This window comes from Pelodiscus sinensis, chromosome 11 (genome assembly GCF_052426305.1).
Source record: "Pelodiscus sinensis isolate ZL-2025 chromosome 11, ASM5242630v1, whole genome shotgun sequence".
Lineage (NCBI taxonomy): Eukaryota > Metazoa > Chordata > Testudines > Trionychidae > Pelodiscus > Pelodiscus sinensis.
The window spans coordinates 49,303,793-49,327,609 of record NC_143062.1 but is presented as its reverse complement, the minus strand read 5'-3'; the positions used below and the strand labels follow the sequence as shown (position 1 = coordinate 49,327,609).

Sequence of the window (23,817 nt, the reverse complement as noted above, 5' to 3'; positions counted from 1 at the left end):
ATGAAAAACACCATTAAAAAAAACACCTTGCAAGTTATTGCTCCAGGAAATACAAGATCAATCAAAATAGGGACGATGCTGGGTTTAATTCCAGTACGAGCAGCCCACAGGATATCGGCAGCCCAGAGAGCAACTCTACAGGCTGTGCCCTCTTGTTCCACTCATCCATCTCCGTGCCTCTTGAAATCTTGGGCAGAGCTGGCCAGCAAGGATGTAGTTTCACAGCTTTTAGTGCCAGAAGGAACCATTGCATACTAGTCTACATGGGCGAGCACTGAAATAGCTAGCCCAAGCCTGTTTTCAATTGCTAGCTCAAATAGATTATTGTTACTACTACCTACCTGTATGCCAGGGCTGAGAGACAACTTCTCCGGGCACTGGGCAATGTGGGGGATGGACCTTAGCCCTGGGTCCTCAAAAACGAACTGGGCCTCGGATGGAAGGGTGCCCCCAGCCAGCCCTCAGCATCCCCCGGGGCTCCAGTGGCAATTTAAAGGGCCCAAGGCTTTGGCTACTGCTGTGGTATCAGCAAAGGCAGCCCAGAACCCCAGGTCATTTTAAATTGCCAGGCCCGGGGGCAACTGCACTGTGTGGCCTCCCCATTCACAATGCTGGTGTACAGCTATCCAAGCAGGGAAACGTGCCCCCCGTTTCTATGTTTAAGGCTCAAAGAAAGGGCTACAAGACATTTTGATCAAAAACTCTTAACGGCATCCAATTAAGCTGGTAACAGCAGTTCTATTTCTTCCAGTTACACCTGTCAGAAGCCCGATGATTTGTGGCCACGAAAGGCATCTGGACAGCACCTAGAACAATGGGGTTCTGACCTCAGTTAGACTTCTAGGCCTTCTACTTGTATGCAGTGAGATTGTAGTGGTGTTGGTCCCAGGATATTAGAGGGCCATGCCTTGCCTAAGTTGATGCAATAAAAGATATGACTTCATCCACTGTGTCTCTCTCTAGGCACCACTGGAACACAAATCACATACTTCACTCCAGTTTATGCGCTTGCAAAATTCCGCATGACAGCAGGCAAAGAGCATGTTCTCCTCCACGTTCCGCCCCTTGTCAGCACCAGCCTGGTTTTCCAGTGGGTTGATTTGCTCTGTTACGTAGCTGATGGCAGCTCACCAATCCACTCTGGGAAGAGCACAAGCCATGGCTCGTTTTTAACGCGACTGTTACAGAAGAGCAGCGTTGCCTCAGTTGGGACTGGTGGAACTGAATATCTGGTTTATCTCCAGTTTTCATCCAGCAGATGAGAGTCACCTCGCCTTATGGCCTGTGGATCCTTGGGCTTTATTGGATATTAAGCTACAAAGGCTGTTGCCAGGATTACTCTTCTTGCAGCTCAACATAGCTCCCAAAGTCAACTTCCTTCCTCGGGGCTGGTTTAGCCCCGATTTCTGCCCTCGGCAAAGCTATGCTGGTTGGAAACACGCCAGAACGTGGGTATGGAGTCATATTTTAAGGCCAACACACTATTTACAGCTTGTGTATCGTATAGGCCATTAGATGTTACTTACCCCTGTTCTGAGCCCAATAACCTGTACTTGGCTAAAGCATACTTTCCAAAAAGGCATCCGATTTTAATCTGAAAACATCAATAGATGGAATATCCAGCACTGCCCCTTGTAGTTTGTTCTCACTGTTAAGATTTTATGGTCGGATTCTCATTTAAATTTCTCTGATTAACCTCCAGACATTGATTCGTGTTGTGCCTTTCTCAGCTAGATTAAAATGTCCCTTAATATTGGGAATTTCTCCCTGAAAAGTTGCAGCAGTAGAAAGTTAACACTTGCCTGCTAGGAACAAAGGCTAGAACGGCCACTTATTTCACACATAGCATATATCAGAAAGCAAAAGTAATGCAGTCTGGAAGTGAACATCAGTGATCTGAAGGTGAAAAAAACGCAAATCCCATTACCCATTTTTGACCCATCCAGTTCCATGCGTTTTGGACCAAAAGTTTTAAGAAGTTTGAAAAAATATTAAAATCAACATAATTATTTATCTATTTGAGTTCAAAGTAGCACACTTCACACACGCTAGATTTTCTATTTATTAAAGGCTGTCTTTGGAGACTCTTTGATCAGAGAATGACGACTGGATCGAAAACCTGAATTTTTATGACTTTAAACTTGGTGGCTGTATTTTAACTGGGTTACCTTAGGTTTGTATACTTCAATGGTATATTCCAGTCCCTGATAACAGAATGTATCTAAATACAGCTCCAAAATGATTAAGGTATCTCTTATTTAAAAATGGATTTGGAAGGCAGTACAATTTGCATTTTAACAAGTAAATGAAAACACTTCCGTTTTAGCTAATGAAATGTAAACAAATTGAATTATACTGCTGAAAAACATAGCCAGAAAATGCTTATTCTTGTGAAGTAAAGGAACACATGTAGCTAGCAAAAGATGTGGTGAATGATACGTCACACGTTTTGGCACTTCCGTTTGAAGTTGGGAACTTGGTTTTTTTAAATCTCTGTCTGATGTAACAAAGGGATTTTTGTAATAGAGAATTGAGGCTATTATGTTTTGATAGTACCACATATTTAGATTTATCTGTGCAAGGATAGTACTGCTGTGAACTGACCAAAACATTCAAATTTGAATATTATAATTAGCATGCAGAATCCATATTAGGCTACTAAATGGCCTATATGTGAAATTAGGTTACTTAATGTCAGGACTGTGATTGGGAAGAAATGACCTGTGTCATTACATGTGTGTTTTGAATGGAAGCATTAACAAGTGGTCCATATGCATGACATTCAGTGTGAGCAAAATCATAGAATACCAGATGTCAAGAACTCATCAAGTCCAGTCCCTTGCCCTCATGATAGGACCATGCACCATCTGGATCAGACAAAAGACAGAAGTGGGCATGCAAGATCCCTTGTTCACTTGAGCTGAGATTACCCAAGCTTTGAACCAAAAACTGCACAGTTTTAGATAACATATAAAGCCAATGTATTAACTACAGGCAGATGGATTTTAAGCGATTGTAAGTAGCAGGCACAGAGATCAAAGTTGATTACCTAAGAAATAAACTCACCACCTAAATTCTACATTCTGAGCAAGATTCGAATCAGTCAGTTTCTTACTCCACTGGATGCTTCAGGCAGTTGACATTTCTTATGACGCAGGTGAAATTTTCTTCTCTATCTGGGACCAGTCTCTCCAGCACAAAGTCTTTGTCTTCCAGACGATCTTCCAGGAGTTTCCGTGGGCAACAGGTGAAGGGAGGGAGAAGCCAAGTGGCAATGTCATTCATACTTTCCAGATGCTAGAAAAATCCTTTCAATGACATGAGGGGGAGGGCCCTAGAGTTCTCATGGTTCTTTGAGGAGCCTTCTCAGATGCCGGAACTAGGGCCATGGGGAGGTGTGGCGGCACCCCTTTACATGAATTTGTTTCTATTCTATAATCGGTTTGCAGTTGGTTTCAGGGACTTCAGCATCCCTACTATGTAAATCAGGGCTACTCAACTTTGGAAGCCCTGGGAGCCAGTGATACTCACAGCACATGCTATGGGCCGCAACTTAAGCGAGGTTGCATATACATGCAAATATATATACAAATAGCTTCTTTCACACTGACAACACAAATACAAAGATTAAACCTTAAGTCATGGTGCCAGACCCAAACGTGACCAGTGTGAGCCCTTCAGCACCTCTCGGGCTCTGCCCACAAGGTTAAGCAGCCAGCACTTCCCACAATGCCCCGGTGCTCCAGGCATCTCCTCCCTGAGGGCTAGAAACACCGACACCCTGTAGCCGTCTGTTCTAACCAGCCAGTTCATTTGAATCTTTCAGTGCTCACCCCGCCTGGGAGGTACCTTGCCGTTGTGAAGTGTGTTCCCAGTGGAGGCCATGTTCAAAGGATCCCACCCGCGGGCCGTGTGTTGAGCCCCGCGTGAACCCAACCCACCCTTTGTGGGCCTCAAAACACACGGACAGCAAGCCTCATGTTGAGTAGCCCTGGTGTAAATTGTTCCAGCAGATTTATTTTTGTAAAAAAAAATCAGAAAATACTGGACACCTGAAATGTCCGGTATTTTCTGTTTTTTCCCAACCAGGAGGTGAAAATACCAGATACCTGGCAACCCTTTAATACCCTCAGCAACTGGGCCCAGCCCCCGGTCTCTCGCCCCCGGCCTCTCTGCTTACCTGGTTCTGCAGGGAAGCTCCCTTCTTGCGCGACCAAAAAAAAAAGATGGCTGCTGGCAAAAAAGGGGAAGCAATGCCTTCCCTGGGTCTTAGTGCTTAACCTTTCCTCTTCCTATCCCTGTTCTGACTCTGCATGCAATTAAAGGGGCCATACTGTTTTAATGCTGTTTTTATTGATTTATTTATTTTGTTTAATAACTCTTGGGGTCCCTTTTTTTTTCTCAACAGCTTTGGTCTCCCCCTCTTTTTCCTCCCTCAATAGATTTTTTTCCCCAGTATTTTTTTTGGGGGGGCGGGAAGGTCGGTATTTTTGTTGAAACCATCTGGCAACCCTAAACGGAATGCACTCATTATATCATGAGCTACATTCTTAGCTGGCCAGGGCAGGCCACCAGAGCATTGCATTGGCGTTTCTAGGGGAGAAATTGTTCTGATGCAGCACAGAATTCTCCACTTTGGCCAGCTGGAGCTTTAAGCAGTCCCTCTGCTGAGTTGTGTCAAGGCCTTGCTGTGAAACACGTGTTCCTGGGAGCCTGTCTTGAGCTACAGAAGCCTCTGGAGAGGAGGAACTGGGGGGTTGTCATGGGCTAGTGCCCTGCAATGGATATATTGTATGGGACTGTGCTCCCAAGTTACCTCATGCGCATGTGGAGATTGCAGAGCTGAAAATGAGATCTGGAGGGGCCAGAGTGCTGATAATTGGGCCAGGAGCAGTTAGAAACAATGGGGTCCCTCCCTTCTTCTAGACTCTAGCTAATGAGTCTCACCAGCTCCAGTTGCTCCTCCTATCCCTCAACCCTCCAATCACAATAAATCTCACTCCCCTTGCCTGAGAACCCTAACCCTGGGCTGCCCTACATGCATATTTGGAATTTCTGTGTAGCCCGGCTTCCTACATCCCCTTCCAGCCCCCAACATGCCGCCTCCTCCGTGGCTTGTGAGGACATTGTAATGGGGCAGCTCTATGGCTGTCTTCTGTGCTGCCTGCATCCTGATCCTGGCCCCTCTACTCCGGGTAAAGGAGACAGAGCAGGGCTTCAGACAAAATATTGACCCAGGACATGTAACTAGCTTTTCATGGAAAAGACTTCAGAAATGATGGTCTAGGTTTAAATGTGTGACAAGAAAATTGTCAGGGTTTCAGATAAAATCTCAGCTGGAAAATGTTTCTGTTGATTAGATTTCTTACTGCATGAGCACTTTTTGGTCGTGCCGTTGATTAACGGCTCGGTGGAAAGATTTTGTAGGATTTTATACAATATTATATGGGAACATTCAAAAGCTGGAAAAGGTTCTGCACTATTTACGTATTACCTCAGTCTGTGAAAGCTTTATCTAATCTCATTAGTAATCAGAAACAAAGCAAACTTGGGACTTGACGAGATGAGAGAGAATATTGGTACTTCATGTTTCCATTTGTGGAACAGTCCATTTTTGGAAGCTGTGGCTTCTGTCAGTATTTTAGCACAGCTTGTTTTTTCATTTCTGATCAAATCCTATTTCTAAAAGATTGTCCGTCTTTTATGCTTGGCATATTATAAATTAATTTAAAAGACACTGTCCAATGCAGCTTGAAAATGGACCTGAGAGACCAGAGTTCAGGCGGGTGGTGTGTTACAAGATTAAAAAAAACTCACGTTTCTCTCCTCAGTAGCAGAGTCAATACTAGAGACCCTGCCAGCATAACTGTACCAGCAACTCCTTGTAGTGCAGAGCAGACCTATGCATTGAAAAGGTGAGAGCGTGTGGATTAGGGATGTTGAATATCAGTTAACTGAATGGTCGAGTAACCTCGTGAATTCTTACCAGTTACTTGACTATTCTCTAGTAGCCAGGGGCGGGGCCGGAAGCCAGTGTTCTCCAGCCCCACTCCCGAGGAGCCCCATATCACTCTGCACAGGTGCCTCTGTATCAGAGGCAGCAGCGCTAGGTGCCAGGAGAGAGCTGGTCTACAAAGGGCGCCAGTTTAAAATGCTTGTCATCTTGTGCTGCTGCCTCTGATACAGAGGCAGCAGCATGTGGTGGCAGCAGCCTCTCTCTGGGGAGGAGGAGGGGTCTGAGCTCCTGGACTCGGCATGATCTTGAACTGTGTCTGGCCACCTACCTTCAAATACAATTTTAATGCAGAGCCACAGCAGGAGTAGGTCCAGGATCCATCACAAGCCAAGACTGAGCTGGGCTGCTGGCCAGCCTGCTAAAAAATTTAGTGGCAGAGGTGAGAGGGGAAATGCGTGTGGTTTATAGCATTACCGATCAGCTTTTGCCTAAAATCCTCCTCTGAGCCAAAACCTTTCTGACCAGAATGAAGTCCTGAATTTGCCATCTTTGTGGGAAAAAAAGCATCCCCCGGCATGGTGGTTTTTTTTTTCCTCTTTCTCTTCTCTCTCAACAACTTAGAGCCTGGAATACCGGCACTTTTTTTCTTACAAAAAAAGCACTGTTTAAGCCCATTGCTCCTTGTACTATCCTCTGAGGTCAAGGAGAACCATTTTTCTCTCTTTTCTTTGTAACACCCTTTTAGATACTTGAAAACTGCTATCATGTCCCCCTCAGTCTTCTCTCTTCTAACTAAACCAGCCCAGTTCTTTCAGTCTTCCTTCATAGGTCATGATTTCTAGACCTTTTTGTTGCTCTTCTCTGGACCTTCTCCAATTTCTCCAAATCTTTCTTGAAATGTGGAGCCCAGAACTGGACACACTACTCCAACTGAGGCCTAATCAGTGCAGAGTAGAGTGGAAGAATGACTTCTCGGGTCTTCCCCACAACACTCCTGTTATGAGCAGGCCCAGTGGGTGAGCAGGAGAGGTGACCTGTAACATACTGGCTCCTGCCGACCCTCCCCAGCCACCGCCGCATGTGGCCAGTACTAGCCGGATATGCAATGGCGGATGGGGCCCTGCTGGCAGAGAGCCAGCACATGCGCACTGAGCTGATGGAGCGCCATGGGGAGTGGCCAGCCCCACACGCCGCAGCTTCACTCTGCCACCAGCTAGGCCCACCTGCTCCCATAGTCGGCCACTGGATCCTCCCCTTGCTGGTGGGCTGCTGGCAAGCAGGGATCTATCCAGCAACAGGACCTGCCAGTACTGATATTGGGAGGATAGAAAATATGGGGCAATTTGATCATTTTTAAGAAAGTCAGGACACCAGGCTTAAATATGGGGCTGCCCCTTTAAAAACAAGATGTCTCATCTCCCTAATGTTAGCACTTTTACCTCTCCGTTGCATTGGAAACTCACATTCAGTTAGTTATCCACCATGACCCCTGAGTCCTTTCCAGAGTCCCTGCTGTTCAAAATGCCACCTCCCATTCTGCTAACGCATCCTACTTTTTTGTTTGGTTGGTTGGTTGGTTTTGTTCCTAGGTGTATGTCTCTGCCTTTGGCCACGGTACGGTGCACGTGGCTTACATGAGACCGGTTATTGAGCAGTCTAGGGCAAGTTTGCCAAGGGCCCCCAAACAAGAAGGCACTGTGACCTGGTGCTTGCAATTGCATGGGCACTTTGGGATGGTCCCCTAGGATGCAGGGCCAATCAAATTTGAGTCCTTTCTGGGAAACTCGATCTGCGTCCAACACTAGACCCGGTAGGGCAGCTCTTTAAAGAGGGAGAGTACAGCTGCTGATTCTGGTAGAGATGAAGTTCTATGAGACTGTTTTCCTGTGAGTATTATTTCCCTTCCTCATTTCTATTTTTGAGTCCAGCACAGTTCTTTTTCCGTGCGTAGATGCGCTCAGAATAATTGATGCTGTTGCGAGTCGTCTTTGTGCTCTGCAATTGAAGTTTCAAACTATTACTTACATGGATTAAATTTATCTGAGCACTATAGTAGATGAGGTATTCATATTTGCATGAGGCAAAAGGAAGCATATGGTGTATTGTTTTATTGTTTTATAATTATTCATTATATTTTCATTAATCAAATAACTCGGCTTCATATATGGCATAGGAAATTTGCTGCTAATGACACTGGGGGACAAAATAAAATTGTTTGTTCCTGAAACATAAGAGGATTTAAGAAACCTAGTGGAGAAAGAGGCCTCCTGAATCACTTAGAAGTGCCTCCTTCCGCATGTGCTGGTGGATCCCTGCACCAACATTGGATCCCTAACAGAGGCCTTACCAAGAATATTTTCCTATCAGACATGCACCTATGTTAAAGACTGTACTGACAGACAGAAAAGATGTGCTCTTTTAGCAGGCGGGTTAGCTAACATCTGAGGCATGTGTACTGCTGGCACATTAATTTCCATCCTATTCAAATTAAAAACAAATAAATAATGGCTACAGTGTGATGGTTCATCCTAATATAAATAATAAATTCATAGTAGATTGTATTTATACTCCAACGGTGAGGCAGCATTAATCTTCAGTGATTTATTCTCACAATCTGCCAAGCTACTAAGCCAATATTTATTTGCTGGAGACTTCAGCCTTGTTCCATGAGATCATTTAGCTTATTCCTCACATGACTCTCCTGTATTACGAAAAAGCTACAGAAACAATGGAGCCTTTAATAAGGGCACATCTACATTATGCGGTCGCTCCTGCCCATTTTATTTAGTGGGTGTAGTATAGATCTGCTAGCTCGAACTCGAAGGACACCCCTATTGGTACCGGTATTCCTGCTCCTCACAAGCAGCAAGGGAAGCCGACGGGAACATTTACTCCCTTCCACCTCCCACTGTGGGGATGGCTTGGAAATGGGACACAAGATACGTCAAACCCAGCTATGTAATTCACATAGCTGGAGTTGTGTATCTTTCTTTGACCTTCTGATATAGAGTACACCAGGTCCGAGTCCAAGGAAAGTGGGGAAAAAAAAACCCAAAATGCATGCTATCCATATTGATCCTTTTACTGATTTTCTTTCCATTTCTAAATTGATTCTATTCTACATGGGTTCTTGTTCTGTTTTCATTATAGTAGTATCCAAAGACCTTCCAGTTGTGCCGTAAGCAGTTGTTACTAACTTTAGGCACATGTTTGCCAGGTCTTTATTCCCAGAGATGTATTGGGAGGGTTAAGTAATGATACTGGATCAATTAGTCTCTGCAATCACACTCCAGTTAAAGCAGAATGGGGAATAAATGAAGGAAGGAGTTCTGGAAGAAAACGAACTTTGAACATGCATCCTTTTTCTCAAAGACAAAAAATTCAGGCTATCATGAAAGGGAAAATGTAAGCTCTTTAAAGAGACAAATGCTAATATGGGAGAGTCACCAGTAACTTAATGGGTAGTTCTTAAATTAGTCCTCAGAGGGTCATAGAACAGAATACTTGCATGAAAAACAAAACAAAACACAAAAAGAAATAAAAAATCATTTATTACACCCTACCCACCAATTAGGGAAAAAATACTGAAGAGATGAGAACACTCATTACTTAAATGCTGTTATTCAAGATGATAGACAATTAGCCTTTGAAAGGACAGAAAAAGCATTAAAATTCACTAAAGCAACAAGAGCATATGAATAGGGCGTGGTGATGGAAGGAAATAAAACAGGAAAACTTTTCATTTGGCAATTAAGAAAGAAGAAACTCAAAGTGCTATTAATGAACCAGTGGATGAGTCAGGCAAACTAATGATATCCACACAAATGTTAATACAACTTTAACTATACACGTCTAATCCCAAATATCCATATTGGAAATAGAAAAATACTTTATTTATGTTATAGTTCTTGCATTTACAAGTATGAGAGAAAATGAAGCTGGGGAAAATTATCTGAGCATCTGTAAATGTTTCCAAAGCTGTATTTCATATTCATGGATGCAGTACCCGAGTATTACGTGAAAGTTTTATAAACTCTTCTTGACCAAAATAATGCATAATTGCAAGAACGTACAGCTTCCTCCTCCTGAGAAACCTCCCGCTCTTCGCAGCAGTTCTGGTCAGCTATCGTCTGTCTTAAACGAAACGAAGATGCTGTAAGATTGGCCTATAACATTTCTAGCTCCTTTTTGTATCAAGATGATGCTTTTTTTCATGAAGATGTCAAATTAAAGACTTTCACGTTCTGGTCAGGAAGGGTTTGGCTCAGAGGAGGATTTTAGGAAGTATTCCCAGAATAACAACCATAACTGAATGCTATTTAATCAGCAAATTCTTGAGTCTATATCCTGAGAGCCCTTGATAAGGTAAAGTGGGGTTTCCATCTAACAATGCTTAAGAAATTTGGATTTGGTCTGTTTTAAAAATGTATTAGGTCACTATATCACAAATCTGTAGCTGGAGTCAGAACTAACAAGAATTTATCATGCAGATTTTTCCTTTGTAGTAAAAAAGAAAAAGAGAAGCTGGCCTGCTTGATCTCTTTCCCCATATTATCTGAAATCTTAGAACTCCTCTACAAACTATCGCATGCTGACTATTTTTTGGGGAAAAATCCTGCTGTGAAGTGCAGGTGTTGGCTTATGAACAGGTTCTTCCTGTGACTCGGGAAGCAACACCGTCTGAAGGACTTGCTGGCTGTTAGCATAAAGCCCCTCAGCTCCCATTGGGTGGGAACAGCGAACAGCAGCCAGTGGTATCTGAGAGACTCCATACCTGCAGCCAGCAAGTCCCTCGGCCAGTGCTGATGCTAATGAGCTGACCCTAGAAGTCTGTACTCTGGAGTCGGCTTTTAAAAGGGCCAGTGACTTTTTACCATTTTTTCTCTGGAGTTTTGGGGGTCGGCTTCTAAAACAAACAGGCTTAAGTTTGCATATATACGGTAATTCTAGAATATCGGGTCTGTCAATTGGTGGAACACAAATCAATATTTCATTATATGTTGGTGTTTCTCTACTTTTATTTGAATGAGGCAGAATGGAGTCAAGCAGTCCTATCAGAAATTTGAACACTCAGAAGATTGTCAGGAAATAAAATTGAAACGGAGAAAAGTAAAATGCTAAATGTCACCTGGGATTGGGAAAACTCAAACTTGTCCTTTTAAGTTACGTAGGTGGGACTGTTTTTCTTGAAATGGTGGCGTTCTGCTGGACAGCAGGCATACAAAATTTAAAGAAATTAAAAACTCACCAAGTTACAATATTGATTAATATGAATGTTACAATATTCCCATTTCTATTCCTCTGCATCCCATGTAACTTGTTTATCTTCTTTCATAAAAACAATTACCTTCCATGCTGTTTTCTCTCACTGAAATCATTCGTGTTCAACGGCTAATTATGTAGTTGCTTCAGTACAATGCATTTAAGTGTAGTTTGTTGATTGATGTCATATTAATAATCACACGCAACTTTCCTAGGTCTGATTTATTTTGTTACACATTCAGTTCCATTTAGTAATAGTAATGTTGCTTTGCCCTCAAAACACTGGGGTGTCTTGCTTGAGATAATAATTACTTGCAAATATTGAGCTGGTTTCTGTACTGACTTACACCTGTGCAGTCCCACTGAGGTCAGTATGGCTTTCATAGATATGTGTTGATCTTTTTAAAGAGAACAATATGACGATAGAAAGCAGTGTGTGGGCATTGGGTGGAATTTCTGCCCAAGCTATGCCACGGGGAATGAAAACTTAGAGACACAGCCCTTTCTTTGAAGAGATTGCCTGAAAATATCTCAAATGTAAGGTGTACTCTTTTGGTTAAACACCACCTCCCGTTGCTGTTTCAGCACCAGTCTTTGCCAGTCCCTTGATGAACTGCTTTGGAGAAGTTTTACTGACACCATACAAGATTAACCCTCATAGGCCATGTCTTCACTAAGTGGAAGATTGACACTGCTTTGATCAATCATCCGGAGTTTGATTAGCGGGACTAGTTAAGACCCATTAAATCAAACTCGAAGGACGTTACCCTTGGCAGCCGGTACTCATGAACCTGTGAGGAGTAAGGGAAGTAGATGGGAACAAACATCTGTAAAGATGGCAGGAAACTTGAATTAAGTTATGTCAACTCAGCTATGTAATTAACGTATCTGGAATTATGTATCTTGATTTGACCTTCCCCTTGAGTGCAGATTAGGCCTTAATTTGGTGTTCTTCACTTCGGTGCAAGGGCTGAATCCTAAAACTTACAGAACACCTTCAACTTCCATTGGGCTTGATCTGTTCAGGCACTGAGTGTCTCCTACATGACTTCAGAGTCTTTTGCCTGAAGTGAGAGTAGCAAAAGATCGACTTCTTGCAAGAGGTGCATAGCAGCACCTTGCAGAAACAGACTTCTCAATGTGCAAGCAATAGAAATGAGGGTGCAGTTTTCTTCTCGCACCTTTTATTGGGGATGTAAGCACCTAGTTGACTATCCAATAAGCATATGGTTATCAGATAGTCAACTAGTGACATGATTAGTCAGTTCTCCCCTTTGCCGCCTCTAGCAGAGAGAGGCACCAAGCGGGGGGAGCCGACATAAAAGCTGGTTCCCCCCAATGCTGATCCCCCCCCCCAACTCACACCTGGTTCCCCCCTCCCCCCCCCCGCTGCGCTTTAGCCTTTTAAATGTATTCAGAACCTGGCAGCTCTGAATACATTTAAAAGGCAGAGCTGCAGCTGGGTTCGCTCCAGGGCTGGGTGCTAACCCTGCTGCGGCTCTGTGCTTTCCCCCCTTAACAACTAATCGACTAGTTGAGGGAAATTCCATCGACTAGTCGATTAGTTGATTGAATACCATTTAACATCCCTACCTTTTATGTCCATGACACCTCGGTGGAGCTTCTTCTGCTTTACAGTATGGAAGTGATGGAAGAGTCGAGCCCCATCTCTCTGGTTACATTGGCATTGCAGATTATCAGTAGCACCACAAAAAGAAAGCTAATTGGTTGATTTTGAGGAATGGAAAGGCTTTAGCAAGTAGAACACTGTAATATCTCATTAGCATGCTAGATGAGCAAAAAATGGTCGTTGTTACTTAGGCTCTGTCTGCATTACAGCCTATATTGACATCATTATGTCGCTCGGGCTGTGAAAAGACCACACATGCCCTGAGTGATATAAGCACTTGTGTGCACAGAACTATGTCGGCAGGAGAACTTCTACCATCTGTTTAGATCATCTTCTCCAGACATGCTGCAGTGGCACAGCTGTATTGATTCACGTAGACCTGGCCTTTGGCTTGGCTAGGAAAAAAGAATAACGTACATGTAATTGCTTACAAAAAATGTTAGGGGGATTACTGGATGTGAACAAGGTAAGTACGGTATGAACATTCTGATACAGTAGGAATAGTGCAACGTAACATATAATATTAAATAGTTGGTACTCAAAATGTACCACGAGTAGTTGCATAAAGTTTTTAAGATGAAGTCAACCTCATGTGGACACAACATGCCTTTTTTACTGGCTTGTCAGTGACATCTTTCAAAAGTATGAAAAACAAGCTGTATTCTTTAGTCCTGAGGTCTGTTAAAATTGCTAGAAGAACAGTAAATGTCCCCATCCGTCTCTGGGTTTAATCTCGGCATAATTAGCTCCTTGCACAATAGAGTGTTTAATTTGAATGGCTGCCAAGGCTCATTAGGTTAGAGAAGTAGTTCCTGAGATCTGTGCTGTTAAAAGTGGAACTTGGAGAGGAGAGAATTTTCACTATGTGTGTCAGAGTTCTTCTTAATATTATGGCATTAATTGTAAACACCAAACTAAATATTGAAAGTTTCATGTGATATTGATATAGCCTTCTACTTGATGCTCAAAGCTGAAATGCACAACTTGTTCAGAAATGTACGTGGGGTCGTATGAACATATGGGAACACTATTTGTGTCTGCCTTTTTTGCTGTTGGTGGGGATCACAATGAGATAGTGGCATCTTGTAGCTATGGGAATAGGAATCCTTAATTATATATGTAACTGTGATTCTCAGTTGTGTTGAAATTCTTGAATTAGAGAGAGACTTATTCTAAACTCCAGTTTTAAAGGGAATTCCTAGATCTGTTTGTTTCTTTTTTATTTCTGCCAATCTCTTTCCTATTACAGACAGCTATTTCCAGCTATACTTAGGGTTGGGATTGGCCTTGCTTTGGGCAGGGTGTTAGACTCTAAAACCTGCTGAGGTCTCTTCCAAGTCTATGATTCTATGAATCTGTGATATTCTGTTATAGCTGAGGGAGTAGTTTACTGATCTATATTCCCATGTGGCTATTCTCTCAATATTATGCCACATCTTAAAGCCCTACCTCCAGGAGTCAGGTGATTGTGATGATCATGATTGCAGACATTCAAAGGCTATTGATACCAGTGTAAATTGTACCATTAGACATAATGTGTCTTGGAGCCATGGAAATATAATAGTTATGCAAAAGGCAAGGTGGTACAAAAAAATCCTTAAAATATGGAACTAGTGTGATGTTTACATACTATTTCACTTGCATGTTATTTGACTTTCCCCAACCCCGTGGTCTATGCAGATTTGTAGAACTCCAGGGCAGAGACTGTCTCTTAGGCCCTGTCTACACTGGACCCGGCAGCTCGGCTTAAGGTACATACAAATGCTCCCATTGGCTTCCCTTACTCATGGTATGGGACACCAGGGAGGGTACCCCCTGAGTTTGATTTAGTGAGTCTTAACTAGACTTGCTAAATCAAACTCCGGAAGATCGATCAGAGCAGCATCGATCTTCTGCGGCTTGAAGACGTGGCCTTATTCTGTATGTGCACAGAGCCTAATACAGTGGGCTCCCAAGCAGATAGTACTATAATGATTATAAAAGATAAGGAAGATTTAGGTCCATGATATAAAAAGTTTACAGAAAACCAGTACCCATTTTGTTCACCCCTAAACTCTGAAATTTCAAAAAGACAACACCAAATTATGTAATGTGCATGCATGCCTTCTACTTTATTCATACTGACGTGTTTCCTATCTCCTGAGATTTAACGTTACTGGTTTGAGACTAATGGGGGCAATTTCCATTTAAATAGCCTGAAACATGCAGGATCCATAGTGTGGCTTTGTCATGTTTACATGTAGATGCACATAAAAATGTTTGTATGCAATCAAATTACTCTCAGGATTGCGGCAAAATCCACATAAGATTTTTAAATGTAAGTGTTTGTGTTGGAATATCTCTAGTCACTAATACATATGTACAGGAAACGTTGAATGAGTTGGTTGCCCCTATTGATTCTCTGTTGTAAGGCAGGATGGCCAGCATATATTGCATTAAGCTGGGTTTTAGAGTGAATAGGGTTCTGTTCCTGGCTCTGCCAGTGATCTGTGTGTGTTCTGGACATGTCCCTTTGTTTCCCTGTTTCCCCTCTAAATCATTGATCTTGAGATTGCTTTGGGCAGGGAATATTTTTACCATGTATGTGTGCAGTGCCTAGAACCATGGGACCCTAATAGCAGTTGTACATTGAAAGATAAATTATCTGTTCCTCCAAGAAAAATCTGAGTAGATTTTTGCCTGGTGAAAACCCGACAAGTTGCATGTCACACTGAAGATGGCCTTTTTCATGCTCTGCCTCTTAAAATATGAAAGTCAGGACCAAAAATATAGACTTCAGCACATTTGATGCTTGGAAGAATCCAATAAGATCACAATTAGTGGTCTCTCAGAATATGTCTACGTGAGAACGTTGCACCAATGTAACTTATTGTATGAATTTAACCCCATTTAGCTAAACCAGTGCACAGTAGTGGATGTTGGTTTTGGATAAGAATGACTTGTTTTGCTTCACTTAAATCATCTGGGAACAAGTTTAAACTGAATTGCTGTTGGAGTGTCCACAGACAGACACGGATTTATGTTAAAAACTGATTTAGGTTGAACTGATGCAGCCTTTCCACAAAAGGCTTGTTGGGAGACCCACCTGTGTGAATCTGGTCCGTCATTTCACTCTAAATGTGCAGAAAATCAGTAGCTCTATTTTTTTTAAATATATGGGGGCCCTGAGGCAGCTCTTGAATATATTAAGTTACAAGTCTGAATTTATACCCTCCAGATTTATCCGAGTCACTAATTTCAACTAAATATTTCAGAATTTAATACCAACTTGCAATATATTATTTCTCTGCGAACACAGAAACCACCAGAGGGAGTTCTCCATGTTTCTGGCAAGTAAGCAAAGATGATGACGTAAAGATCTCAGCTTTAAAGGCATGATTGTGTTGACCAATTGTAAAGTGCCATTAAGAACAGCTGCCCGAGGAAAAGGTGGAATCTTCCATTGCCCCAGTCTAAGAAGAGGAAGTTTCATATTTTTGGCCTGTTTTGCCTATTTGACACAAAAGAGGGTGAGAGAATGGGGTTGCTGCAGGAAAAAAGAAGGCCTGTGTTGAATTCCTAAAAATGAATGGGAAAAGAGAAGATCTGGGATGTTTGGGAGACGGGTAATGAGATGGTTTTCACTTGTAGGTGATAAGCAAAAATTGAATCTAAGTTAGGAGAGACCAAAGGGAACATCTAGTAGCTACTTGGCTCCGCTTCTCGAAGGTGTTTGGATGCCTGACTCCTATTGATTTTACTCTGAGGCACTGTGCCCTTGTTCTTTGAAGTGCGTTCGGGCTTCTTTGTTCAGTTTGCCGTGGACACGCGTCCGCCTCCCCGCCCACACAGCTGGCCATCTCAATAGAGAGGTCAAGGGCTGATGGAGCAGGAAGGGAGGCCGTTATCCCCAGAGGCTGTGTGTTCAGTTGAACTTGGAGCATGTCGCCAAAGTAGAAATCCTGGGAGGGAAATTTTTCCATTGAGGGGGAGAAAAGAAAACCTACTTTTGTGTGTCTTGGTGTTCTGGATAGCCAGTAGGAAAATATTGTAAGCTGCTATGAGTTATGGATGTTAGACACTCAGTGTTAGGCCTAGGGGTAGGGAAGCAGCGGTCCCCTGGGTGCAAACTTCCTGATGGTGCTGTACTGCCAAGCCACTCCGCTACTGTTTTCCCCTTCCTGTGCTGTCTGACCTTCAGTGCGAGGCTTGAAGGGGTGTATCTGGCTAAGGTGTTTTGGGGGCAGGTAGAATAGAAAACGTTTTGTGCCCTAGTAGAAATGATTTGGGATCAGACTGTAACCCTTGTGCTCAGATGACTGAATGCTGACTCATGTGGGTAGACATGCTGACTTCAGTGAGATTAGTTATGCGAGCAGTTGCTCACTATTGTTTACCACCTGGGGCTTTTCGGACAGAATTTAGCTCCAGGCTTGAGTGCGCAAGAAAAGAATCGCAGAGCCCAGTGAGATACTGCAAAATACAGTTATCATTCCTTATATAGACCACAGGCATATCTGTGAGCTAAACTCTGTGTTTTGGGAAAGTTAGATACAGAAGAACTGCCTGCAGCCAATCCAAAAGTGTGAAAATTCAGTGTGTAAGTTTTGGTGTACTTACAAAATACCACTGCTTTCTTGCATTATGTAAAAATGCAGGTGTGCTGAGATTTATAACAACTATTCCTCTTCTCTGGGAGGAGATGCTAGAATTGTTCTCACAAACACCTGGAGATACTCTATCACCGGCCCAGAAAAGAGTCTGTCTTTGTTGCGGCAACAGTTGACCCATAAAAGAGAGAAGATGGCCCATATTTCTGTTAATACACTTTAAACCTGAGTTAAGACCCTAGACGTTTTAATGCTAATGGGCTAAATTCTGACCTTGCTGATATTGATTCTGTTTAGGTGTGTCTACACAGCAGGGCTTAACTCGAAATAAGTTACACTAATTGAGCTACGTCAGTTGTGTAGCTTATTTCGAAATAGCTTCATTCTAAATTGGGAGCATCTACACAGTACTTATTTTGAAATCGAGCCCTCTTCCCCCGACTTCCCTTACTTCTCGTACAATGAGGGTTGCAGGGGTCGCAGTAAGAAGTCCTCCAGCTTGACAGTATTTCAACATTATTTCAAAGGAACTGCCCGCTGTGTAGACACAGGACTACGTTATTTTGAAATGATGCTAGTTATTTCGAAATAATGTTGCTATGTAGACATACCCTTTGAGACTTCATGCCAAGTCTTGGGTCCTCATATAATTAAAGCAGCCAGAGCTGCTTAGACCATTCTTTCATTTCCAGTGAGAGTGGGAGTTCACTGTGGAGGGCAGCAGTCTTAAACCATATGCCTCCACATTTCTGAGACGGCAAAAGATGTGAAAATATTTTGGTTTTTTAGCTGAAACCCGCTCCTCCCCATTACTAGACTATTGATATATGGATGGGCCGGTCTCTTTAAATACGTGAAGGTTTGGTCAAGGTTGTAGTCAGTCCATGCGTGCAATTGATGGGCATGAAGTAAATAATGAAGTGCTATGTACTCCGCCAATAAAAGATGAAAAGTAGTTTTCATTTTCTACTTTCTTCTTCGGAATTATGCATCTGGAAGTAAACTCACTCTTTTCCTTTCAGTCGTTCACTTCTTTAAAAAAATTAAGAGTTCTGAAGTGCTTTAGGCAAAATGACACAGAATTGCTTGAGAAATTGGATGAATGCAAATCTGCCTTTAGCTAAATTGGTGGGACTGCAAGTTTTAACTGTATTGTGAGATAGAAGAATGTATCCATTGCAGATTTCGCTGGATAATGTGAACTATAGTGGCCATACACAATTTAACTCCAACAGGGATTACGTATGTTTGGAATTCATTCAGGAATTGGAGTAAAGAGATGAACAGAAAAGCAAATGTATAGACCTCCCTTATGATCTGCATTTTTAGATGCTATTTTATCATTTTATTTTCAAGAAGAATTTTGAATTTGAGAGAATAACGTTATAAAATATCATGGAGTTCAATCCATTAATGCTTAGGAACATACATTGTCTTAAAAAACATCCTCCAAAACACATTTGCTGACGTATGCTACTGGAAATACCATAGATGATTAAAACTAAAAATGGGGGGGGGGGGGGGTTAATTTAAGTTTTCCATTTGCATTTATGGACAATTGATAGTAGGTTGGTAGATGATGGCATAGAGCATATGCTTATTAATGTTGCAGATGGTACCAAGCTTAGAGGGGTTGCAACTGCTTTGGAGGATAGGATCAAAATTCAAAATGATCTGGACAAATTGGAGAAATGGTCTGAGGTAAATAGGATGAAGTTTAATAAGGACAAATGCAAAGTGCTCCACTTAGGAAGGAACAATCTGCCTGAATGTTAAATAACAATAACAATGAGAAGTCCTGTGGCACCTTATAGACTAACAGTTTTATTGAAGCATAAGTTTCGAGGGCAAAGACCCACTTCGTCAGATGCCCACAAAAGCTTATGCTCCAATAAATCTGTTAGTCTATAAGGTGCCACAGGAATTCTCTTTGTTTATGTGGATTCGGACTAACACGGCTACCCCTCTGATACTTGTGAATGGTAAGTGACTCTCTAGAAAGGAGAACTGCAGAAAGAGATCTAGGGGTCATAGTGCACCACAAGCTAAATATGAGTCAACTGTGACTGTTGCAAAAAAAGCAAACATGATTCTGGGATGCATTAACAGAAGTGCTGTGAGCAAGACACAAGAAGTCATTCTTCTGCTCTACTCTGCGCTGATTAGGCCTCAGTTGGAGTATTGTGTCCAGTTCTGGGCACCGCATTTCAAGAAAGATGTGGGAAATTTGGAGAGGTCCAGGGAAGAGCAGCAAAAATGATTAAAGGTCTAGAAAACATGAGCTAAGAGGCAAGGCTGAAGGAATTGGGCTTGTTTAATTTAGAAAAGAGGAGACTGAGAGGGGACATGATAGCAGTTTTCAGGTATCTAAAAGGGAGTGTCACAGGAGGATGGAGAAAAAATGTTCTCCTTTGCCATGGAGGATTGGACAAGAAGCAATGGGCTTCAACTGCAGCAAGGGAGGTTTAGGTTGGACGTTAGGAAAAACTTCCTAACCGTCAGGGTGGTTTAACACTGGAATAAATTGCCTAGGGAGGTTGTGGAATCTCCATCACTGGTGATATTTAAAAGCAGGTTGGACAGACACCTGTCAAGGATGATCTAGATCATGGGTTCCCAAACTGGGGAACGTGCCCTCCTGGGGGGGTATGAAGAAATTCCAGGGGGGGTGTGAGGTGATCCAGCCACATACACCCCATCAATCCCACCCCAAGTTTTTTTTTGGGGGGGGGGCATGAAGGTTTCTCAAAAATCAGAAAGGGGGGGTGTGATGCCGAAAAGTTTGGGAAGCACTGATCTAGATGGTGCTTGGTCCTGCCGTGAGGGCAGGGGCCTGGACTTGATCTCTTGAGGTCCTTTCCAGTTCTATGATTCTATGATTCCCCCTTGTTCCACAGGCTCTGATCCTGGCAAGAGAACCATGTAGCCCAACCTTTGTATATGGCGTCCCATTGGAGTGAATGGGGTTCTTAGCAGCACCTGTAGAGTTCTCTTTGTCAGCTCAGGGTCTTAGTCAGTTTTTAATACATTTCACTGTCACGTTCATGAGCTCAGTGTTCCCCAACTCTCACTATTTTTTCGGGAGTCGCACACAAAAGGCCAGCTCCAGGAGCTGGTTGAATACATGGGAATCTTATTTTTAATAGGAAAAGGAATTTTCTAGACCTGGTGTTCATGGATGGGTACTGGGAAACACGACCCAATCTCCCACTAAGAGCTGGAGAGCCAAAAGCAAACAGAAAGAACCCAAGGTTGTTTTTATTTTTTTTTTAATTTCCTGATTTTTAAGGCAATGTCATTCTTTTCAGAACCTTCATTAATTTGAAAAGCCTGGGATTTGCAAAACTGGAATTTTATAGCAGCATTTCTGTTGGGTTGTTGACATATTTGGTTAGGTGAAATGTTTATTTTTATAAAATGTAAATTTTAAGCCAAATCGAATTAATTTAACAAGTTGTGTTGTGTTGTGTTGGTAGACATGAATGGTAACGTGCTGTCACAGAAGCTGTTAGTAGTTGCTTTGAGAGAGATTTTTAGAGGACTAACGTTATTCCTCAAGAATTAGCGCTCTCCCAATTGTTCAGGTTCATAGAGAAGCCTGTTTGGATGTCTTTCAATATATTTCATACTCTGGATCACTAAGGCCGCGTAAATGAATTTTCCTTTGTTGTGTTACTAGTGGCAGATCCATTGCATTGTAATGAGCATTATAGAGCCCTGCAGGGTGGCAGCATCTCCAGCAGTCAATGATAACTGTTGTTTTGAGCATTGTGCAGTTGCACTTGGTAGCCGTGAAATGGTTTTTCTAGTAAATCACCTGGGTTTAGGTTCTATAAAATAGCTTTTTCTCCCTCACTGTCACATTAAGCAAAGTAAAATGAGAGGCTTGGGAAAAGTGTTAGGAAGCATAGGCTGGTACGCAGTCAGACAGTGAGACGCCGGCATAGATAGTTGCTATTGTCCGTACATGAAGAGAAGACAAGTTTTGGTGTTCTAGCAAACCCTTTTTTAAAATGGGAGGCAAATAAAAGGCATTGTTGGGATTTTTTTCTTTTTACATATAGTTTACATCAAATATTAAGCTTGCTGCAGTGCATTTAAACTCATGAGTTCTAATTTTGTTCATTGTACGATGTTGGCCAAGGTAATGTTCCAAGGCCAGTAGCTTTAAGCCAGTAGGCAGGGTTTCTGAAAACCTGGGTTCGATCCCAAGTTCTACCCCAGAGTTCTTATGTGACCCATGCAAGTTTTGTAGCTTCTGTGCATCTCAGTTCACCATCTATAAGATGGGGATACTATAAGGGTGGGCAATAAAAAAAAAAAAAAAGGCAGCCTGTGAGGGTTAGTCCCTGCTGGGCCATCGTTATTATATTTATCTCCACCTCCACAGGTATCAGGAAATCGCAGCTTTCATTGGCTGCGGACCTTCACTTGCGGCCAATGGGAGTGTTGGGAAGTGGCACAGACTGGGACAACATTTCCTGCGCTCTCATTGGCCACAAACTGTGATCCATGGCCAGCGAAAGCTGTGATCGCATGATAACTGTGGAGGCACAGGTAAACAAAAGTGGGGGCCTGCCAGCAACTAACTGTGTAGACCGTATTCAGCCTGCAGGCCAGAATTTTCCCACCCCTGTGATAATAGCACTGCTCTACCTTGCAGAACGTTTGTGAGGATAAACACACTACAGACTGCGAGGTGCTCAGATTGTAGGGTGGCCAGGGCCCTGTAAGCATGAAGATGAATAGATTTCACCTGGTTGAGGCAGTCCGTAGAATGGAGATGTTTGCCTACTCCTGGCAGTGCTGATTGATTAGTGAGTGCAAGGTATTTTAGAAACAGGAAATGTGACGTTGGTTTCTTAGGGCTTGTCTCCACTACGTGGTGGATCGATGCTGCAGTGATCGATCCACCGGAGGTCAATTGATTGTGTCTGCTTAGATATGATCAATCAAACTTTGAGCGCTCTTCCATCAACTCCGGTACTCCATCAGGACACAAAGAGTAGCGGGAGTTGATAGGAGAGCAGCTCCCCCACTGACCGTACTGCATAGAAAACATCACAGTAAGTATATCGACTTCAGCTGAATTTTTTAATATTTCTTTATGGGTGTCAGCCTAGGGTTGCAAGGTGTCCAATATTCTACCGGACAGTCTGGTTTTTGGGCCCTCTGTCCAGTAATTTTTTTTTAGAAAATACTGGACATGTGCAATGTCCAGTATTTTCTGGTTTTCCGGTGGGGTGCCGACCGGAAGCCTGGCGGGGGGGGGGGGGGGAAAGGGAGGGGAGAAAAGTCTGGGAGGCAGGGCGCGATCGGCTCTGGGAGCCTCTGGTTGTGTGTGAGGAGGAGGGGAAGCCCTATCCCTGCTCCTAAGCACTGGTCAAGCGCGTGGTGGAGCCACAGCCAGACTCGCTTCGCCGGGACCGTGCGCAGGATGGGCAGCGCCCTGGAATCTGCACGTGCCCGGGTCAGTCCCACTGCCCGCCGGCCGATCTGCACCCTGGCCAGGTCCACTCTGCCCGACCCTCCCCCTCTCCTCCTGGCCAGCTCTGCTTCCCGTCGGCCTCCCCTCCCCCGATCTCCTCCGGCCAGCCATGCTGCCCCCGACTGACCCCCTCCCAGCTCTGCTTCCTGCTGGCTGCCCCTCCCCTGATCTTCCCTGGCCAGCGCCGCTGCACCCGACCCCCTCCTCCCCCGCCAGCTCTGCTTCCCGTTCTCCCCCTTCCTCCCATCCCCCGCTCCTTGCCAGCCCCGCTCCCCTCTTCCTCCCTCCTCCCCCCCGATCAAGTGTGTCCGGTATTTTTTTGAGACTACCTGGTAACACTACATAAGCCCATATTGTCCACATTCACGCTTTGTGCTAAATCAACTGTCTTATGGTTCTTCAGTGAGCAATGAAAGTTTTTCTTGATTAAAAACTGCTGTGTGGCCTTTTGTGTTGACTGGTATCTGTTTCAAAGGTACTTCTGCATATATTTCATCAGTGAAGTGTGTTGTTGCACTGGTAACCCTTTTACACCCTGACTTCTGTATTCTCAGCTTTAATGATGGGGAAGAGGTAACCACAAGGTCAATAAAGTTGTGGTGTAGGAGTCTTTTGTGAGGTTTTAAAACTGGGTTAAATAGAGCACTAGAAAATATGGTATAAAGAACGATCCTGCATAGGCAGGAACATGAAGCAAATAACTCAGTGGATATTTTCAGCAACTCTTTTGAAATCTCAGGATCACGGGAACACCAGCTTGCAGTTGTAACTTTAAATTCATTAAATAAGCCATTCTTTTCCTGTGTGATCGTTGAGAGGAGATGGGGAAACTGAGGAAAAAGTTGGCTATGATAACTAGTTGATTCTTTTAAATTAGAATGGACATATTGCA

The 23,817-nt window shown here is 43.2% G+C and overlaps 1 protein-coding gene across 5 annotated transcripts in view; it reads left to right on the top strand.

The window, feature by feature from the left end:
• PTPRG (protein tyrosine phosphatase receptor type G) overlaps positions 1–23,817 on the top strand; it is a 659,416-nt gene that overhangs the window by 236,350 nt on the left and 399,249 nt on the right. The window lies entirely within an intron of this gene.